This window comes from Bombina bombina, chromosome 6 (assembly GCF_027579735.1).
Source record: "Bombina bombina isolate aBomBom1 chromosome 6, aBomBom1.pri, whole genome shotgun sequence".
NCBI lineage: Eukaryota > Metazoa > Chordata > Amphibia > Anura > Bombinatoridae > Bombina > Bombina bombina.
In genome coordinates, this window is record NC_069504.1 from 1,079,333,550 (window position 1) to 1,079,352,626 (window position 19,077).

General features: G+C 42.9%; 1 protein-coding gene across 7 annotated transcripts in view; it reads right to left on the bottom strand.

Annotated features, from left to right (window-relative positions):
* The window catches only part of CNOT4 (CCR4-NOT transcription complex subunit 4), a 541,039-nt gene that overhangs the window by 354,506 nt on the left and 167,456 nt on the right, over positions 1-19,077 (bottom strand). The gene's annotated exons all lie outside the window — the stretch shown is intronic.

The following is a 19,077-nucleotide window of genomic DNA, read 5'->3' on the forward strand; positions in this document are numbered from 1 at the left end:
AGAATTTATGCTTACCTGATAAATTACTTTCTCCAACGGTGTGTCCGGTCCACGGCGTCATCCTTACTTGTGGGATATTCTCTTCCCCAACAGGAAATGGCAAAGAGTCCCAGCAAAGCTGGCCATATAGTCCCTCCTAGGCTCCGCCCACCCCAGTCATTCGACCGACGGACAGGAGGAAATATATATAGGAGAAACCATATGGTACCGTGGTGACTGTAGTTAGAGAAAATAATTCATCAGACCTGATTAAAAAACCAGGGCGGGCCGTGGACCGGACACACCGTTGGAGAAAGTAATTTATCAGGTAAGCATAAATTCTGTTTTCTCCAACTTTGGTGTGTCCGGTCCACGGCGTCATCCTTACTTGTGGGAACCAATACCAAAGCTTTAGGACACGGATGAAGGGAGGGAGCAAATCAGGTCACCTAAATGGAAGGCACCACGGCTTGCAAAACCTTTCTCCCAAAAATAGCCTCCGAAGAAGCAAAAGTATCAAATTTGTAAAATTTGGCAAAAGTGTGCAGTGAAGACCAAGTCGCTGCCTTACATATCTGATCAACAGAAGCCTCGTTCTTGAAGGCCCATGTGGAAGCCACAGCCCTAGTGGAGTGAGCTGTGATTCTTTCAGGAGGCTGCCGTCCGGCAGTCTCATAAGCCAATCGGATGATGCTTTTAAGCCAAAAGGAAAGAGAGGTAGAAGTCGCTTTTTGACCTCTCCTTTTACCAGAATAAACAACAAACAAGGAAGATGTTTGTCTGAAATCTTTAGTAGCCTCTAAATAGAATTTTAGAGCACGGACTACGTCCAAATTGTGTAACAAACGTTCCTTCTTTGAAACTGGATTCGGACACAAATAAGGTACAACTATCTCCTGGTTAATATTTTTGTTAGAAACAACTTTAGGAAGAAAACCAGGCTTAGTACGCAAAACCACCTTATCTGCATGGAACACCAGATAGGGCGGAGAACACTGCAGAGCAGATAACTCTGAAACTCTTCTAGCAGAAGAAATAGCAACCAAAAACAAAACTTTCCAAGATAGTAACTTAATATCTATGGAATGTAAAGGTTCAAACAGAACCCCTTGAAGAACTGAAAGAACTAGATTTAGACTCCAGGGAGGAGTCAGAGGTCTGTAAACAGGCTTGATCCTAACCAGAGCCTGAACAAATGCTTGAACATCTGGCACAGCTGCCAGTCTTTTGTGCAGTAAAACAGATAAAGCAGAGATCTGTCCCTTTAGAGAACTTGCAGATAATCCTTTCTCCAAACCTTCTTGTAGAAAGGATAGAATCTTAGGAATTTTTATCTTGTTCCATGGAAATCCTTTGGATTCACACCAACAGATATATTTTTTCCATATTTTATGGTAAATTTTTCTAGTTACAGGCTTTCTAGCCTGAATCAGAGTATCTATTACAGAATCTGAAAACCCACGCTTTGATAAAATCAAGCGTTCAATCTCCAAGCAGTCAGTTGGAGAGAAACCAGATTCGGATGTTCGAATGGACCCTGAACAAGAAGGTCCTGTCTCAAAGGTAGCTTCCATGGTGGAGCCGATGACATATTCACCAGGTCTGCATACAAAGTCCTGCGTGGCCACGCAGGAGCTATCAAGATCACCGAGGCCCTCTCCTGATTGATCCTGGCTACCAGCCTGGGAATGAGAGGAAACGGTGGGAATACATAAGCTAGGTTGAAGGTCCAAGGTGCTACTAGTGCATCTACTAGGGTCGCCTTGGGATCTCTGGATCTGGACCCGTAGCAAGGAACCTTGAAGTTCTGACGAGACGCCATCAGATCCATGTCTGGAATGCCCCCTAATTGAGTTATTTGGGCAAAGATTTCCGGATGGAGTTCCCACTCCCCCGGATGGAATGTCTGACGACTCAGAAAATCCGCTTCCCAATTTTCCACTCCTGGGATGTGGATCGCAGACAAGTGGCAGGAGTGATCCTCCGCCCATTGAATTATTTTGGTCACTTCTTTCATCGCCAGGGAACTCCTTGTTCCCCCCCTGATGATTGATATATGCAACGGTCGTCATGTTGTCTGATTGGAACCTTATGAATTTGGCCTTTGCTAGTTGAGGCCAAGCTCTGAGAGCATTGAATATCGCTCTCAGTTCCAGAATGTTTATCGGGAGAAGAGACTCTTCCCGAGACCATAGACCCTGAGCTTTCAGGGATTCCCAGACCGCGCCCCAGCCCACTAGACTGGCGTCGGTCGTGACAATGACCCACTCTGGTCTGCGGAAGCTCATTCCCTGGGACAGATTGTCCAGGGTCAGCCACCAACGGAGTGAATCTCTGGTCTTTTGATCTACTTGAATCATCGGAGACAAGTCTGTATAATCCCCATTCCACTGTCTGAGCATGCACAGTTGTAATGGTCTTAGATGAATTCGTGCAAAAGGAACTATGTCCATTGTTGCAACCATCAATCCTATTACTTCCATGCACTGCGCTATGGAAGGACGAGGAACAGAATGAAGTACTTGACAAGAGCTTAGAAGTTTTGATTTTCTGACCTCTGTCAGAAAAATCCTCATTTCTAAGGAATCTATTATTGTTCCCAAGAAGGGAACTCGTCGACGGGGACAGAGAACTTTTTTCTTTGTTCACCTTCCATCCGTGAGATCTGAGAAAGGCTAGGACGATGTCCGTATGAGCCTTTGCTTTTGACAGGGACGACGCTTGTATTAGGATGACGTCCAAGTAAGGTACTACTGCAATGCCCCTTGGTCTTAGAACCGCTAGAAGGGACCCTAGTACCATTGTGAAAATCCTTGGAGCAGTGGCTAATCCGAATGGAAGTGCCACAAACTGGTAATGCTTGTCCAGAAAAGCGAACCTTAGGAACTGATGATGTTCCTTGTGGATAGGAATATGTAGGTACGCATCCTTTAAATCCACGGTAGTCATAAATTGACTTTCCTGGATGGTGGGTAGGATCGTTCGAATAGTTTCCATTTTGAACGATGGTACCCTGAGAAATTTGTTTAGGATCTTCAAATCCAAAATTGGTCTGAATGTTCCCTCTTTTTTGGGAACTACGAACAGATTGGAATAAAATCCCATTCCTTGTTCTCTTATTGGAACTGGATGTATCACTCCCATCTTTAACAGGTCTTCTACACAATGTAAGAATGCCTGTCTCTTTATTTGGTTTGAGGATAAGTGAGACCTGTGGAACCTTCCCCTTGGGGGTAGTTCCTTGAATTCCAGGAGATAACCTTGAGAAACTATTTCTAGCGCCCAAGGATCCTGAACATCTCTTGCCCAAGCCTGAGCAAAGAGAGAGAGTCTGCCCCCCACTAGATCCGGTCCCGGATCGGGGGCTATCCCTTCATGCTGTTTTGGTAGCAGTGGTAGGCTTCTTGGCCTGCTTACCCTTGTTCCAGCCTTGCATTGGTTTCCAGGCTGGTTTGGGCTGTGAGGCATTACCCTCTTGCTTAGAGGATGCAGAATTAGAGGCTGGTCCGTTTCTGCGAAAGGGACGAAAATTAGGCTTATTTTTAGCCTTAAAAGACCTATCCTGTGGGAGGGCGTGGCCCTTTCCCCCAGTGATGTCTGAAATAATCTCTTTCAATTCTGGTCCAAATAATGTTTTACCTTTGAAAGGGATGTTAAGCAATTTTGTCTTGGAAGACATATCCGCTGACCAAGACTTTAGCCAAAGCGCTCTGCGCGCCACAATAGCAAACCCTGAATTTTTCGCCGCTAATCTAGCTAATTGCAAAGCGGCATCTAAAACAAAAGAGTTAGCCAATTTAAGTGCGTGAACTCTGTCCATAACCTCCTCATATGGAGTTTCTCTACTGAACGACTTTTCTAGTTCCTCGAACCAGAAACACGCTGCCGTAGTGACAGGAACAATGCATGAAATTGGTTGTAGAAGGTAACATTGCTGTACAAAAATCTTTTTAAGCAAACCTTCTAATTTTTTATCCATAGGATCTTTAAAAGCACAACTATCTTCGATAGGAATAGTAGTGCGTTTGTTTAGAGTAGAAACCGCCCCCTCGACCTTGGGGACTGTCTGCCATAAGTCCTTTCTGGGGTCGACTATAGGAAATAATTTCTTAAATATAGGGGGGGGGGGGGAAAAAAGGTATGCCGGGCTTTTCCCACTCTTTATTTACTATGTCCGCCACCCGCATGGGTATAGGAAAAGCGTCGGGGGGCACCGGAACCTCTAGGAACTTGTCCATCTTACATAATTTCTCTGGTATGACCAAATTGTCACAATCATCCAGAGTAGATAACACCTCCTTAAGCAGTGCGCGGAGATGTTCTAATTTAAATGTCACAACATCAGGTTCAGCTTGATGAGAAATTTTTTCTGAATCTGAGATTTCTCCATCAGACAAAACCTCCCTCATGGCCCCTTGAGATTGGTGTGAGGGTATGTCAGAACAATTATCATCAGCGCCCTCTTGCTCTTCAGTGTTTAAAACAGAGCAATCGCGCTTTCTCTGATAAATAGGCATTTTGGATAAAAGATTTGCTATAGAGTTATCCATTACAGCCGTTAATTGTTGCATGGTAATAAGTATTGGCGCACTAGATGTACTAGGGGCCTCCTGTGTGGGCAAAACTGGTGTAGACACAGTAGGGGATGATGTAGTATGTTTACTCCCCTCATTTGAGGAATCATCTTGGGCAATATCATTATCTGTGGCATTACTGTCCTTACTTTGTTTGGACGCTATGGCACAATTATCACATAAATTTAAATGGGGAGACACATTGGCTTTCATACATATAGAACATAGCTTATCTGAAGGTACAGACATGTTAAACAGGCTTAAACTTGTCAACAAAGCACAAAAAACGTTTTAAAATAAAACCGTTACTGTCTCTTTAAATTTCAAACTGAAAACACTTTATTACTGAATATGTGAAAAAGTATGAAGGAATTGTACAATAATTACCAAAATTTCACCACAGTGTCTTAAAGCATTAAAAGTATTGCACGCCAAATTTCAGAGCTTTAACCCTTAAAATAACGGAACCGGAGCCGTTTTTAAATTTAACCCCTATACAGTCCCAGCTATAGACTTTGCTGAGACCCAACCAAGCCCAGAGGGGAATACGATACCAAATGACGCCTTCTAGAAGCTTTTTTAGTGATTCTTAGATCCTCACACATGCATCTGCATGCCCTGCTCTCCAAAAACAACTGCGCAGTAATGGCGCGAAAATGAGGCTCAGTCTATAACTAGAAAGGCCCCCTGACTAAAAAAGGTGTCCAACACAGTGCCTGCCTATTTTTAAACGTTCCCCAAGATTATAATGCCAATTGTTAGCTAGAATCTGAATAATATGCCCCAATAAAGCAATCGAATTAGCCCATAAAAATGTCTACCAGTTTTTTAGCCCTTTTTAAGCCCTTTATTCTTATATGTTTGACTAAGAAAATGGCTTACCGGTCCCCATGAGGGGAAATGACAGCCTTCCAGCATTACTCAGTCTTGTTAGAAATATGGCTAGTCATACCTTAAGCAGAAAAGACTGCTAACTGTTTCCCCCAACTGAAGTTACTTCATCTCAACAGTCCTGTGTGGAAACAGCAATCAATTTTAGTTACTGTCTGCTAAAATCATCTTCCTCTTACAAACAGAAATCTTCATCCTTTTCTGTTTCAGAGTAAATAGTACATACCAGCACTATTTTAAAATAACAAACACTTGATACAAGAATAAAAACTACATTAAAACACCAAAAAACTCTTAACCATCTCCGTGGAGATGTTGCCTGTGCAACGGCAAAGAGAATGACTGGGGTGGGCGGAGCCTAGGAGGGACTATATGGCCAGCTTTGCTGGGACTCTTTGCCATTTTCTGTTGGGGAAGAGAATATCCCACAAGTAAGGATGACGCCGTGGACCGGACACACCAATGTTGGAGAAAGGAAACTGCGACACAAAGTCATAGCGAGTTCCGCAACGGCTGTGACTGAACATAAAAACTTTTTTGTATCTATTGTACCGGATAATTTAATTTCCTACTGACAGGTAAAAAAATAAAAAATAAAAATAAAAATCAGCTTAGATTAAAACCTAAGCTCTCATTCAGCCAATCTCCTATTATGGGGAAATACCTAGCAATTTGCTATAGTGAAGGTCAATTTGGATGAATTTGTGCCCGGTTTTTATTAAACCTATTAAAAACAAGGGCACTTTAATTCATCAAAATTGGCATTTCACTCCTTTGCTTCAAAAACGTACATTTTAATCCTGAAAGCCGCTCCAGCGATTCCCCCGGCCGTTGGAAGCCGCCTCTTACGTCAGAAATGACGAATCCAGCTTCCTCCAATCATCCACCCCCGGGGGATCATTGCCTGATGCAATGCCGTGATTGGAGAAAGCCAGAATAGTCATTTTGAACCTGCGAAGAGGGTTTGCAACGGGCGGAGGAAGCGCTGCAGCGGCTGTCAGGATTAAAAGGTACATTTTTGAAGAAAAGGAGTGAAATCTCAATTTTGATGAATTAAAGTGCCCTTGTTTTTAATAGGTTTATAACCAAATTTTAACCTCTAAAGTGCAGTCCTTCAGTACCTAGAAGGCGAAGGCACTTACCTGTGGATCAAGCTGCAGGGCATATAACAGCTACTTAGGTGTGACAGGTACTTCACTCCCTATCATGGACCTGTAGTAAAAGAAAGAACAGAGTAACCAACGCTGGCTTTCTGCAAAGGGGTAGCTAACGTGTTAGAAGTAAAGCAAAGACTACCTCGCCACATTCTAACTGCTTAAAGTCACCACTACTCTTACTGAAGAGATTGACATGGACATTGACATGGACACAGCTACACCCCAAATCTTATATATGTTATATAATTCTGTGATGCGCTTAGGAGAAGAAAACAGACCCGCTAAGTAGAGTCAGCAGCGGCGTTCTGTTTTAGTTATAAAATATCTATCTAACCCTTTGCTTTACAAAGCTGGAGCTAAGCTAATGTTATATAATTCTGCAGCAGCGCACTGATTGATAACTGCCTCCTACCTGCTGCAATATAATATATAAAACTTAAGAAAATTGCTTTATTCTCCAGTTAATCAGTATATTGCAATTGTGCTGGTGCATTAGTATAACTGCCTAATTTAAAATGGTATTTCATTTCAAAATGACCTGCAAAAATATTTTGACTTAAAATGTCAACGCAGAAAGTGACAAAAAGTTTTGCCTCTGGGAATGTTTCTTTTTTTTTTTTTTACTAGACTATTCCTTTAAAACTTTTATAGACTATTCCTGTTCTGACTAAGAGGAATAAAAATAAAGAAATAAAACCTCTAAAAATCAAAACCACCACATTTGTAGGATATTATATAGTCAATATTTGTGGGAAAAAGACAGTATTTGAATTAAGTGAACCCAAAGGTTATTCACATATTTGTTGGCTTAAATTATGCAACACATTAGGCTTCCTAATATACAGTACTCCTACAAATGATAATAAACCGAAGATATTTGAGAGTGTATTTTTGTATTAAATAATTGAACCGATAAAGATCAGCTACTGAAACTGAATGCATTAAAAAAAAACACAATGCAAAAGAAATTGCTATGTACCAGTTTAATAAAGACAAACCTCTAAAGCTTTGTTATACCGACTCAAGTACTTTGAATCAATATAAATATGTTTGTGCAATATTTAAGAAAAAGAAATGCGCTGTACATCTACTGCTTATTAAAAACATTTCATGCCCGTGAGCAAAACATTCTTCTATCAGCTGAGCACTACTTTAATGTCTTTGTTTTCTAGGAATTGCTGAAATCTTTTCCTACAATTACTTTCATTAATATTTAAAAATGACTTTAGTGTACAAATAAAATGCTCTACTTGATCCTAACACTTTAAACAAACATTTTTGATCAAGATTCAGATAGAAAATATAAAATTATAAATAACTTTCCAATTTACTTATATTACGTAATGTGCTTCACTCTCTTGGTGTCCTTTCTTGAAGAGGCAGTAATGCACTACTGGGACCTAGTGGAATGCATTAGGTCAACCAATGGCATAAGTTATATATGAACAGCCATCAAACAGCAGTTCCTGATTCTACCTAGGTATCTATTTCAGCAACAATGGATACCACAAAAAATTAAAAAATATGTGAAATGGAAAAAAATTGTTTAAAGTCACATGCTCTATCTAAATCATGAAAAAAAAGGATTTCATGTCCCTTTAAAAGGACAGTAAAGTCCAAAACAAAAAAACTCATGATTTAAATAGGGAATGTAATTTTAAACAATTTTCCAATTTACTTTTATCACCAATTTTGCTTTGTTCTCTTGGTATGCTTAGTTGAAAGCTAAACCTAGGAGGTTCATATGCTATTTTCTTAGACCTTGAAGACTGCCTCTAATTGAAATGCATTTTGACCACTAGAGGGCATTAGTTCATGTGTTTCATATAGATAACATTGAGCTCATGCATGTGAAGTTACCCTGGAGTGAGCACTGATTGGCTAAAATGTAAGTCTGTCAAAACAACTGAAACAAGAGGGCAGTTTGCAGAGGCAAAAAACAAAATTTATGCTTACCTGATAAATTTATTTCTCTTGTGGTGTATCCAGTCCACGGATTCATCCATTACTTTTGGCATATTCTCCTTCCCAACAGTAAGCTGAAAGAGGATCACCCAAAGCAGAGCTGTCTATATAGGTCCTCCCCTAACTGCCACTACCAGTCATTCGACAGAGGACAAGCAAGAGAAAGGAGAAAATATAGCGTGCAGTGGTGACTGTAGTTTGAAAATAAAAAACACCTGCCTTAAAATGACAGGGCGGGCCGTGGACTGGATACACCACAAGAGAAATAAATTTATCAGGTAAGCATAAATTATGTTTTCTCTTGTAAGGTGTATCCAGTCCACGGATTCATCTATTACTTGTGGGATACCAATACCAAAGCTATAGGACACGGATGAAGGGAGGGACAAGGCAGGCGCTTAAACAGAAGGCACCACTGCCTGTAAGACCTTTCTCCCAAAAATAGCCTCCGAAGAAGCAAAAGTATCAAATTTGTAGAATTTAGAAAACGTATGAAGCGAAGACCAAGTCACCTCCTTACAAATCTGTTCAACAGAAGCCTCATTTTTAAAAGCCCATGTGGAAGCCACCGCTCTAGTGGAATGAGCTGTAATTCTTTCAGGAGGCTGCTGGCCAGCAGTCTCATAAGCTAAGCGGATTATACTTCTTAACCAAAAAGAAAGAGAAGTTGCTGAAGCCTTTTGGCCTCTCCTCTGTCCAGAGTAGACAACAAACAATGCAGATGTTAGACAAAAATCCTTAGTAGCTTGTAAATAAAACTTTAAAGCACGAACCACGTCTAGATTGTGTAATAGACGTTCCTTCTTTGAAGGAGAATTAGGACACAGTGACAGAACAACAATCTCCTGATTGATATTCTTATTAGATACCACCTTAGGAAGAAACCCAGGTTTGGTACGCAAAACTACCTTATTTGCATGGAAGATCAGATAAGGGGAATCACACTGTAAGGCCGATAACTCTGAAACTCTTCGAGCCGAAGAGATAGCTACCAAAAACAGAACTTTCCAAGATAAAAGCTCGATATCTGTGGAATGCAGAGGTTCAAACGGAACCCCTTGAAGAACTAAATTTAAACTCCATGGCGGAGCAACAGGTTTAAACACAGGCTTGATTCTAACTAAAGCCTGACAAAATGCCTGAACGTCTAACATCCGCCAGACGCTTGTGCAAAAGAATAGACAGAGCAGAAATCTGTCCCTTTAAGGAAATAGCTGACAATCCCTTCTCCAATCCTTCTTGGAGAAAAGATAATATCCTAGGAATCCTGACTTTACTCCATGAGTAACCCTTGGATTCACACCAATGAAGATATTTACAACATATCTTATGATAGATTTAGATGGTTGAAAGGAACCTGAAGTAAAAGGTCCTGCCTCAGCGGCAGAGTCCATGGTGGAAGGGATGACATGTCCACCAGATCTGCATACCAAGTCCTGCGTGGCCACGCAGGTGCTATCAAAATCACCGAAGCTCTCTCCTGCTTGATCTTGGCAATCAGACGAGGGAGCAGAGGAAACGGTGGAAACACATAAGCCAGGTTGAAGGACCAAGGCGCTGATAGAGCATCTATCAGCGCTGCCTTGGGATCCCTGGACCTGGATCCGTAACAAGGAAGCTTGGCGTTCTGACGAGACGCCATGAGATCCAGTTCTGGTTTGCCCCAAAGTTGAATCAACTGCGCAAACACCTCCTGATGGAGTTCCCACTCCCCCGGATGAAAAGTCTGCCGACTTAGAAAATCCGCCTCCCAGTTCTCTACTCCTGGGATATGGATAGCTCAGAGATGGCAAGAGTGAACCTCTGTCCATAGAATTATTTTTGAAACCTCCAACATTGCTAGGGAACTCCTTGTTCCCCCTTGATGGTTGATGTAGACTACAGTTGTGATATTGTCCGACTGAAATCAGATGAACCTGACTGCAGCAAGCTGAGGCCAAGCCTGAAGAGCATTGAATATCGCTCTTAGTTCCAGAATGTTTATCGGAAGGAGTGCCTCCTCCTGAGTCCACGAGCCCTGAGCCTTCAGGGAGTTCCAGACTGCACCCCAGCCCAGAAGGCTGGCATCTGTCGTTACTATTGTCCAATCTGGCCTGCGGAAGGTCATACCCTTGGACAGATGGACCCGAGATAGCCACCAGAGAAGAGAATCCCTGGTCTCTTGATCCAGATTTAGTAGAGGGGAAAAATCTGTGTAATCCCCATTCCACTGACTGAGCATGCAGAGTTGCAGCGGTCTGAGATGTAGGCGGGCAAACGGCACTATGTCCATTGCCGCTACCATTAAGCCGATTACTTCCATACACTGAGCCACTGAAGGGCGAGAAGTAGAATAAAGAACACGGCAGGAGTTTAGAAGTTTTGACAACCTGGCCTCTGTCAGGTAAATCTTAATTTCTACAGAATCTATCAGAGTTCCTAGGAAGGAAACTATTGTGAGAGGGGACAGAGAACTCTTTTCTTCGATCACTTTCCACCCATGAGACCTCAGGAATGCCAGAACAATGTTCGAATGGGACCTGGCGATTTGAAAATTCGACGCCTGTATCAGAATGTCATCTAGGTAAGGGGCTACTGCTATACCCCGCGGCCTTAGGACCGCTAGGAGTGACCCTAGAACCTTCGTAAAGATTCTTGGTGCCGTAGCTAACCCAAAGGGAAGAGCCACAAACTGGTAATGTCATCCATGATAACCTAAACAAAAGCAATCTTGGTCAAATCACAGCAAAAAATTTGTTGTACTGTATCTTTAAGAAAATCAATCTGAATTAAAGCTTAATAATAAATTTATTGTATTATCTCATTAAGGAAAGCAATCCGAATTAAAGCTTAATAAATGAAGCAGAGGCCAGTTTCACATTCCCTACACGATGGCCTTAAAAAATATTGTACTGGTTTACTTTTTGAAAAATCAGTCACCCCGCCGCAGCTCCTACCTGCCTCCTGACCAAGCTTAACTCAGCAAACACGGTGCACCTAAGTCGCTTGTAAAATCTCCCACAAGCGGACTTAGGGGCCGTGAGTAGATGCTGCCAACCGGAACAGAAAAGAGCTGCGCTGTCAAAATGCGCATAACAGTAAGCCCCGCCCTTCGTGGGCGGAAATAATCAGTCAAACACCTCAGAATACCGCCAAGAACCGGAGCCTCATAAATAAACATATTCTCTCCGTAAAACTGTCCCCAGCGTCAGCCAGCCCGTTTTAGTGCACACACAACATTTCCCAACGCTTCTAGGACCCACATACATGCTAGAGTGTCTGGTTATAGCGTATACCCTCATAAAAAATTTCCCAGCGCTTCTAAGACCATTGTCAGAATGTCTGGATACTTAAAATGTGTCAGCTTTTTACACATACCCCAGCGCTTCTAGGCTATGAAACTGCCAGAATGTCTGGGGAAAAAGATAAAGGGAAACCCCATCTAGTTCTTAGCCGCCATGCACTTGTTCCTCCACAATGTAAAATTGCAAATACAGTTAATCTGAGATATGCAGTGCCCCAAAATAAAAAACTGCACTTACCTCAATGCTGAGGAACAGCATGACAACTTCAGTGTGAAGAGGTCCACTCTTCCTCCTGAGGTCCTGTGAAACAGAAGGGTCTTAGTTACAACTTCAAAGACCATATACAGACAATGCAGCACAAATATGGGAGACGCTGTGGATACAAAAATCCACCCGTTCCCATAGCCTAAAAGGCTATTCAGAAGCTGCTCTGCAATAAAACAGCACACTTCTGTACCATTTAAAAATAAAAAACTATTGATTGAAGAATCTAAACACACACACCTCACTTTACACCTCTCTCCTATCACTAACGCAGGCAAAGAGAATGACTGGGGTGGGAGGGAAGGGAGGAGATATATATATCGACGCCTGTATCAGAATGTCATCTAGGTAAGGGGCTACTGCAGTTCTGCTGTGGTGCACTTTGTCTCCTCCTGCTGACCAGGAGGCGATATCCCATAAGTAAGGATGAAATCCGTGGACTCGTCATATCTTGTAAAGCTAATGGAGCTGTTAAAATGAGTCAGGATGGGTTCGCAGAAAGACTCTCCCTGCATCTCCGGACTCTAAAAATTCACCCATGCTTTCACCGAGAGGCTGACAGGACTACTTAAAACTCCAGTCCCATTTTGAAGAGTACTACCCTCCATAAGAGACTACTCCGAATCTTCAGACACTTCTCTGCCAACCTCCTGTGACGAAAGGCAAAGAATGACTGGTGGAGGTATTTAAGTCTTTGGCTGGGTGTTTTTGCCTCCTCCTGGTGGCCAGGTTCTTAATTCCCACAAGTAATGAATGAAGCAGTGGACTCTCCTGCCATTAAGATGGAAAAACAGAATTTATGTTTACCTGATAAATTTCTTTCTCCAACGGTGTGTCCGGTCCACGGCGTCATCCTTACTTGTGGGATATTCTCTTCCCCAACAGGAAATGGCAAAGAGCCCAGCAAAGCTGGTCACATGATCCCTCCTAGGCTCCGCCTACCCCAGTCATTCGACCGACGTTAAGGAGGAATAATAGCATAGGAGAAACCATATGGTACCGTGGTGACTGTAGTTAAAGAAAATAAATTATCAGACCTGATTAAAAAACCAGGGCGGGCCGTGGACCGGACACACCGTTGGAGAAAGAAATTTATCAGGTAAACATAAATTCTGTTTTCTCCAACATAGGTGTGTCCGGTCCACGGCGTCATCCTTACTTGTGGGAACCAATACCAAAGCTTTAGGACACGGATGAGGGGAGGGAGCAAATCAGGTCACCTAAATGGAAGGCACCACGGCTTGCAAAACCTTTCTCCCAAAAATAGCCTCAGAAGAAGCAAAAGTATCAAACTTGTAAAATTTGGTAAAAGTGTGCAGTGAAGACCAAGTCGCTGCCCTACATATCTGATCAACAGAAGCCTCGTTCTTGAAGGCCCATGTGGAAGCCACAGCCCTAGTGGAATGAGCCGTGATTCTTTCGGGAGGCTGCCGTCCGGCAGTCTCGTAAGCCAATCTGATGATGCTTTTAATCCAAAAAGAGAGAGAGGTAGAAGTTGCTTTTTGACCTCTCCTTTTACCTGAATAAACAACAAACAAGGAAGATGTTTGTCTAAAATCCTTTGTAGCATCTAAATAGAATTTTAGAGCGCGAACAACATCCAAATTGTGCAACAAGCGTTCCTTCTTTGAAACTGGTTTCGGACACAGAGAAGGTACGATAATCTCCTGGTTAATGTTTTTGTTAGAAACAACTTTTGGAAGAAAACCAGGTTTAGTACGTAAAACCACCTTATCTGCATGGAACACCAGATAAGGAGGAGAACACTGCAGAGCAGATAATTCTGAAACTCTTCTAGCAGAAGAAATTGCAACTAAAAACAAAACTTTCCAAGATAATAACTTAATATCAACGGAATGTAAGGGTTCAAACGGAACCCCCTGAAGAACTGAAAGAACTAAATTGAGACTCCAAGGAGGAGTCAAAGGTTTGTAAACAGGCTTGATTCTAACCAGAGCCTGAACAAAGGCTTGAACATCTGGCACAGCTGCCAGTTTTTTGTGAAGTAACACCGACAAGGCAGAAATCTGTCCCTTCAGGGAACTTGCCGATAATCCTTTTTCCAATCCTTCTTGAAGGAAGGATAGAATCCTAGGAATCTTAACCTTGTCCCAAGGGAATCCTTTAGATTCACACCAACAGATATATTTTTTCCAAATTTTGTGGTAAATCTTTCTAGTTACAGGCTTTCTGGCCTGAACAAGAGTATCGATAACAGAATCTGAGAAACCTCGCTTCGATAAAATCAAGCGTTCAATCTCCAAGCAGTCAGCTGGAGTGAAACCAGATTCGGATGTTCGAACGGACCCTGAACAAGAAGGTCTCTTCTCAAAGGTAGCTTCCAAGGTGGAGCCGATGACATATTCACCAGATCTGCATACCAAGTCCTGCGTGGCCACGCAGGAGCTATCAAGATCACCGACGCCCTCTCCTGATTGATCCTGGCTACCAGCCTGGGGATGAGAGGAAACGGCGGGAACACATAAGCTAGTTTGAAGGTCCAAGGTGCTACTAGTGCATCCACTAGAGCCGCCTTGGGATCCCTGGATCTGGACCCGTAGCAAGGAACTTTGAAGTTCTGACGAGAGGCCATCAGATCCATGTCTGGAATGCCCCATAGTTGAGTGACTTGGGCAAAGATTTCCGGATGGAGTTCCCACTCCCCCGGATGCAATGTCTGACGACTCAGAAAATCCGCTTCCCAATTTTCCACTCCCGGGATGTGGATAGCAGACAGGTGGCAGGAGTGAGACTCCGCCCATAGAATAATCTTGGTCACTTCTTCCATCGCTAGGGAACTCCTTGTTCCCCCCTGATGGTTGATGTACGCAACAGTCGTCATGTTGTCTGATTGAAACCGTATGAACTTGGTCCTCGCTAGCTGAGGCCAAGCCTTGAGAGCATTGAATATCGCTCTCAGTTCCAGAATATTTATCGGTAGAAGAGATTCTTCCCGAGACCAAAGACCCTGAGCTTTCAGGGATCCCCAGACCGCGCCCCAGCCCATCAGACTGGCGTCGGTCGTGACAATGACCCACTCTGGTCTGCGGAATGTCATCCCTCGTGACAGGTTGTCCAGGGACAGCCACCAACGGAGTGAGTCTCTGGTCCTCTGATTTACTTGTATCTTTGGAGACAAGTCTGTATAGTCCCCATTCCACTGACTGAGCATGCACAGTTGTAATGGTCTTAGATGAATGCGCGCAAAAGGAACTATGTCCATTGCCGCTACCATCAACCCGATCACTTCCATGCACTGAGCTACGGAAGGAAGAGGAACGGAATGAAGTATTCGACAAGAGTCCAGAAGTTTTGTCTTTCTGGCCTCTGTTAGAAAAATCCTCATTTCTGAGGAGTCTATAATTGTTCCCAAGAAGGGAACCCTTGTTGACGGGGATAGAGAACTCTTTTCCACGTTCACTTTCCAGCCGTGCGATCTGAGAAAGGCCAGGACGATGTCCGTGTGAGCCTTTGCTCGAGGGAGGGACGACGCTTGAATCAGAATGTCGTCCAGGTAAGGTACTACTGCAATGCCCCTTGGTCTTAGCACAGCTAGAAGGGACCCTAGTACCTTTGTGAAAATCCTTGGAGCAGTGGCTAATCCGAAAGGAAGCGCCACGAACTGGTAATGTTTGTCCAGGAATGCAAACCTTAGGAACCGATGATGTTCCTTGTGGATAGGAATATGTAGATACGCATCCTTTAAATCCACCGTGGTCATGAATTGACCTTCCTGGATGGAAGGAAGGATAGTTCGAATGGTTTCCATCTTGAACGATGGGACCTTGAGAAATTTGTTTAAGATCTTGAGATCTAGGATTGGTCTGAACGTTCCCTCTTTTTTGGGAACTATGAACAGATTGGAGTAGAACCCCATCCCTTGTTCTCTCAATGGAACAGGATGAATCACTCCCATTTTTAACAGGTCTTCTACACAATGTAAGAACGCCTGTCTTTTTATGTGGTCTGAAGACAACTGAGACCTGTGGAACCTCCCCCTTGGGGGAAGTCCCTTGAATTCCAGAAGATAACCCTGGGAGACTATTTCTAGCGCCCAAGGATCCAGAACATCTCTTGCCCAAGCCTGAGCGAAGAGAGAGAGTCTGCCCCCCACCAGATCCGGTCCCGGATCGGGGGCCGATATTTCATGCTGTCTTGGTAGCAGTGGCAGGTTTCTTGGCCTGCTTTCCCTTGTTCCAGCCTTGCATTGGTCTCCAAGCTGGCTTGGCCTGAGAAGTATTACCCTCTTGCTTAGAGGACGTAGCACCTTGGGCTGGTCCGTTTTTACGAAAGGGACGAAAATTAGGTCTATTTTTTGCCTTGAAAGGCCGATCCTGAGGAAGGGCATGGCCCTTACCCCCAGTGATATCAGAGATAATCTCTTTCAAGTCAGGACCAAACAGCGTTTTCCCCTTGAAAGGAATGTTTAGTAGCTTGTTCTTGGAAGACGCATCAGCCGACCAAGATTTCAACCAAAGCGCTCTGCGCGCCACAATAGCAAACCCAGAATTCTTAGCCGCTAACTTAGCCAATTGCAAAGAGGCGTCTAGAGTGAAAGAATTAGCCAATTTGAGAGCATTGACTCTGTCCATAATCTCCTCATAAGGAGGAGAGTCACTATCGAGCACCTTAATCAGTTCATCAAACCAGAAATATGCGGCTGTAGTGACAGGGACAATGCATGAAATGGGTTGTAGAAGGTAACCCTGCTGAACAAACATCTTTTTAAGCAAACCTTCTAATTTTTTATCCATAGGATCTTTGAAAGCACAACTATCCTCTATGGGAATAGTGGTGCGTTTGTTTAAAGTAGAAACCGCTCCCTCGACCTTGGGGACTGACTGCCATAAGTCCTTTCTGGGGTCGACCATAGGAAACAATTTTTTAAATATGGGGGGAGGGACGAAAGGAATACCGGGCCTTTCCCATTCTTTATTAACAATGTCCGCCACCCGCTTGGGTATAGGAAAAGCTTCTGGGAGCCCCGGCACCTCTAGGAACTTGTCCATTTTACATAGTTTCTCTGGGATGACCAAATTTTCACAATCATCCAGAGTGGATAATACCTCCTTAAGCAAAATGCGGAGATGTTCCAATTTAAATTTAAAAGTAATCACATCAGATTCAGCCTGCTGAGAAATGTTCCCTAAATCAGTAATTTCTCCCTCAGACAAAACCTCCCTGGCCCCCTCAGATTGGGTTAGGGGCCCTTCAGAGATATTAATATCAGCGTCGTCATGCTCTTCAGTAACTAAAACAGAGCATTCACGCTTACGCTGACAAGGGTTCATTTTGGCTAAAATGTTTTTGACAGAATTATCCATTACAGCCGTTAATTGTTGCATAGTAAGGAGTATTGGCGCGCTAGATGTACTAGGGGCCTCCTGAGTGGGCAAGACTCGTGTAGACGAAGGAGGGAATGATGCAGTACCATGCTTACTCCCCTCACTTGAGGAATCATCTTGGGCATCATTGTCATTATCACATAAATCACATTTATTTAAATGAATAGGAATTCTGGCTTCCCCACATTCAGAACACAGTCTATCTGGTAGTTCAGACATGCTAAACAGGCATAAACTTGATAAGAAAGTACAAAAAACGTTTTGAAATAAAACCGTTACTGTCACTTTAAATTTTAAACTGAACACACTTTATTACTGCAATTGCGAAAAAACATGAAGGAATTGTTCAAAATTCACCAAACTTTCACCACAGTGTCTTAAAGCCTTGAAAATATTGCACACCAATTTTGGAAGCTTTAACCCTTAAAATAACGGAACCGGAGCCGTTTTAAGCTTTAACCCCTTTACAGTCCCTGGTATCTGCTTTGCTGAGACCCAACCAAACCCAAAGGGGAATACGATACCAAATGACGCCTTCAGAAGTCTTTTATAAGTATCAGAGCTCCTCTCACATGCGACTGCATGCCATGCCTCTCAAAAACAAGTGCGCAACACCGGCGCGAAAATGAGACTCTGCCTATGCTTTGGGAAAGCCCCTAAAGAATAAGGTGTCTAAAACAGTGCCTGCCGATATTATTATATCAAAATACCCAGAATAAATGATTCCTCAAGGCTAAATAAGTGTTAATATCAATCGATTTAGCCCAAAAAATGTCTACAGTCTAAATAAGCCCTTGTGAAGCCCTTATTTACAATCGTAATAAACATGGCTTACCGGATCCCATAGGGAAAATGACAGCTTCCAGCATTACATCGTCTTGTTAGAATGTGTCATACCTCAAGCAGCAAAGGACTGCAAACTGTTCCCCCAACTGAAGTTAATTGCTCTCAACAGTCCTGTGTGGAACAGCCATGGATTTTAGTTACGGTTGCTAAAATCATTTTCCTCATACAAACAGAATTCTTCATCTCTTTTCTGTTTCTGAGTAAATAGTACGTACCAGCACTATTTGAAAATAACAAACTCTTGATTGAATAATGAAAAACTACAGTTAAACACTAAAAAACTCTAAGCCATCTCCGTGGAGATGTTGCCTGTACAACGGCAAAGAGAATGACTGGGGTAGGCGGAGCCTAGGAGGGATCATGTGACCAGCTTTGCTGGGCTCTTTGCCATTTCCTGTTGGGGAAGAGAATATCCCACAAGTAAGGATGACGCCGTGGACCGGACACACCTATGTTGGAGAAAGGGACATTAAAGCCAAAATGTAACATTCCAAATTCAAATTAAGCATTAACTTATTAATGGACTACTAAAATAAAATTTACTTTGTTGTCTTAGTATCTTTTGTCAAAATATCTAAATGAGCTCCGAAATAGCAATGTACTACTGGAAGATAGCTGGACATAGGTGGCTACGAACATACACCTCTTGTCACTGGATTACCAGATGTGTTCAGCTAGGTTGCAGGGGTTCATTGTTTTTTTGAAGGGATTCAAAAAGTTCTATGCAAACAAATGTGCAATAATAAAACGCTTTAACATTAGAGAATTTTCT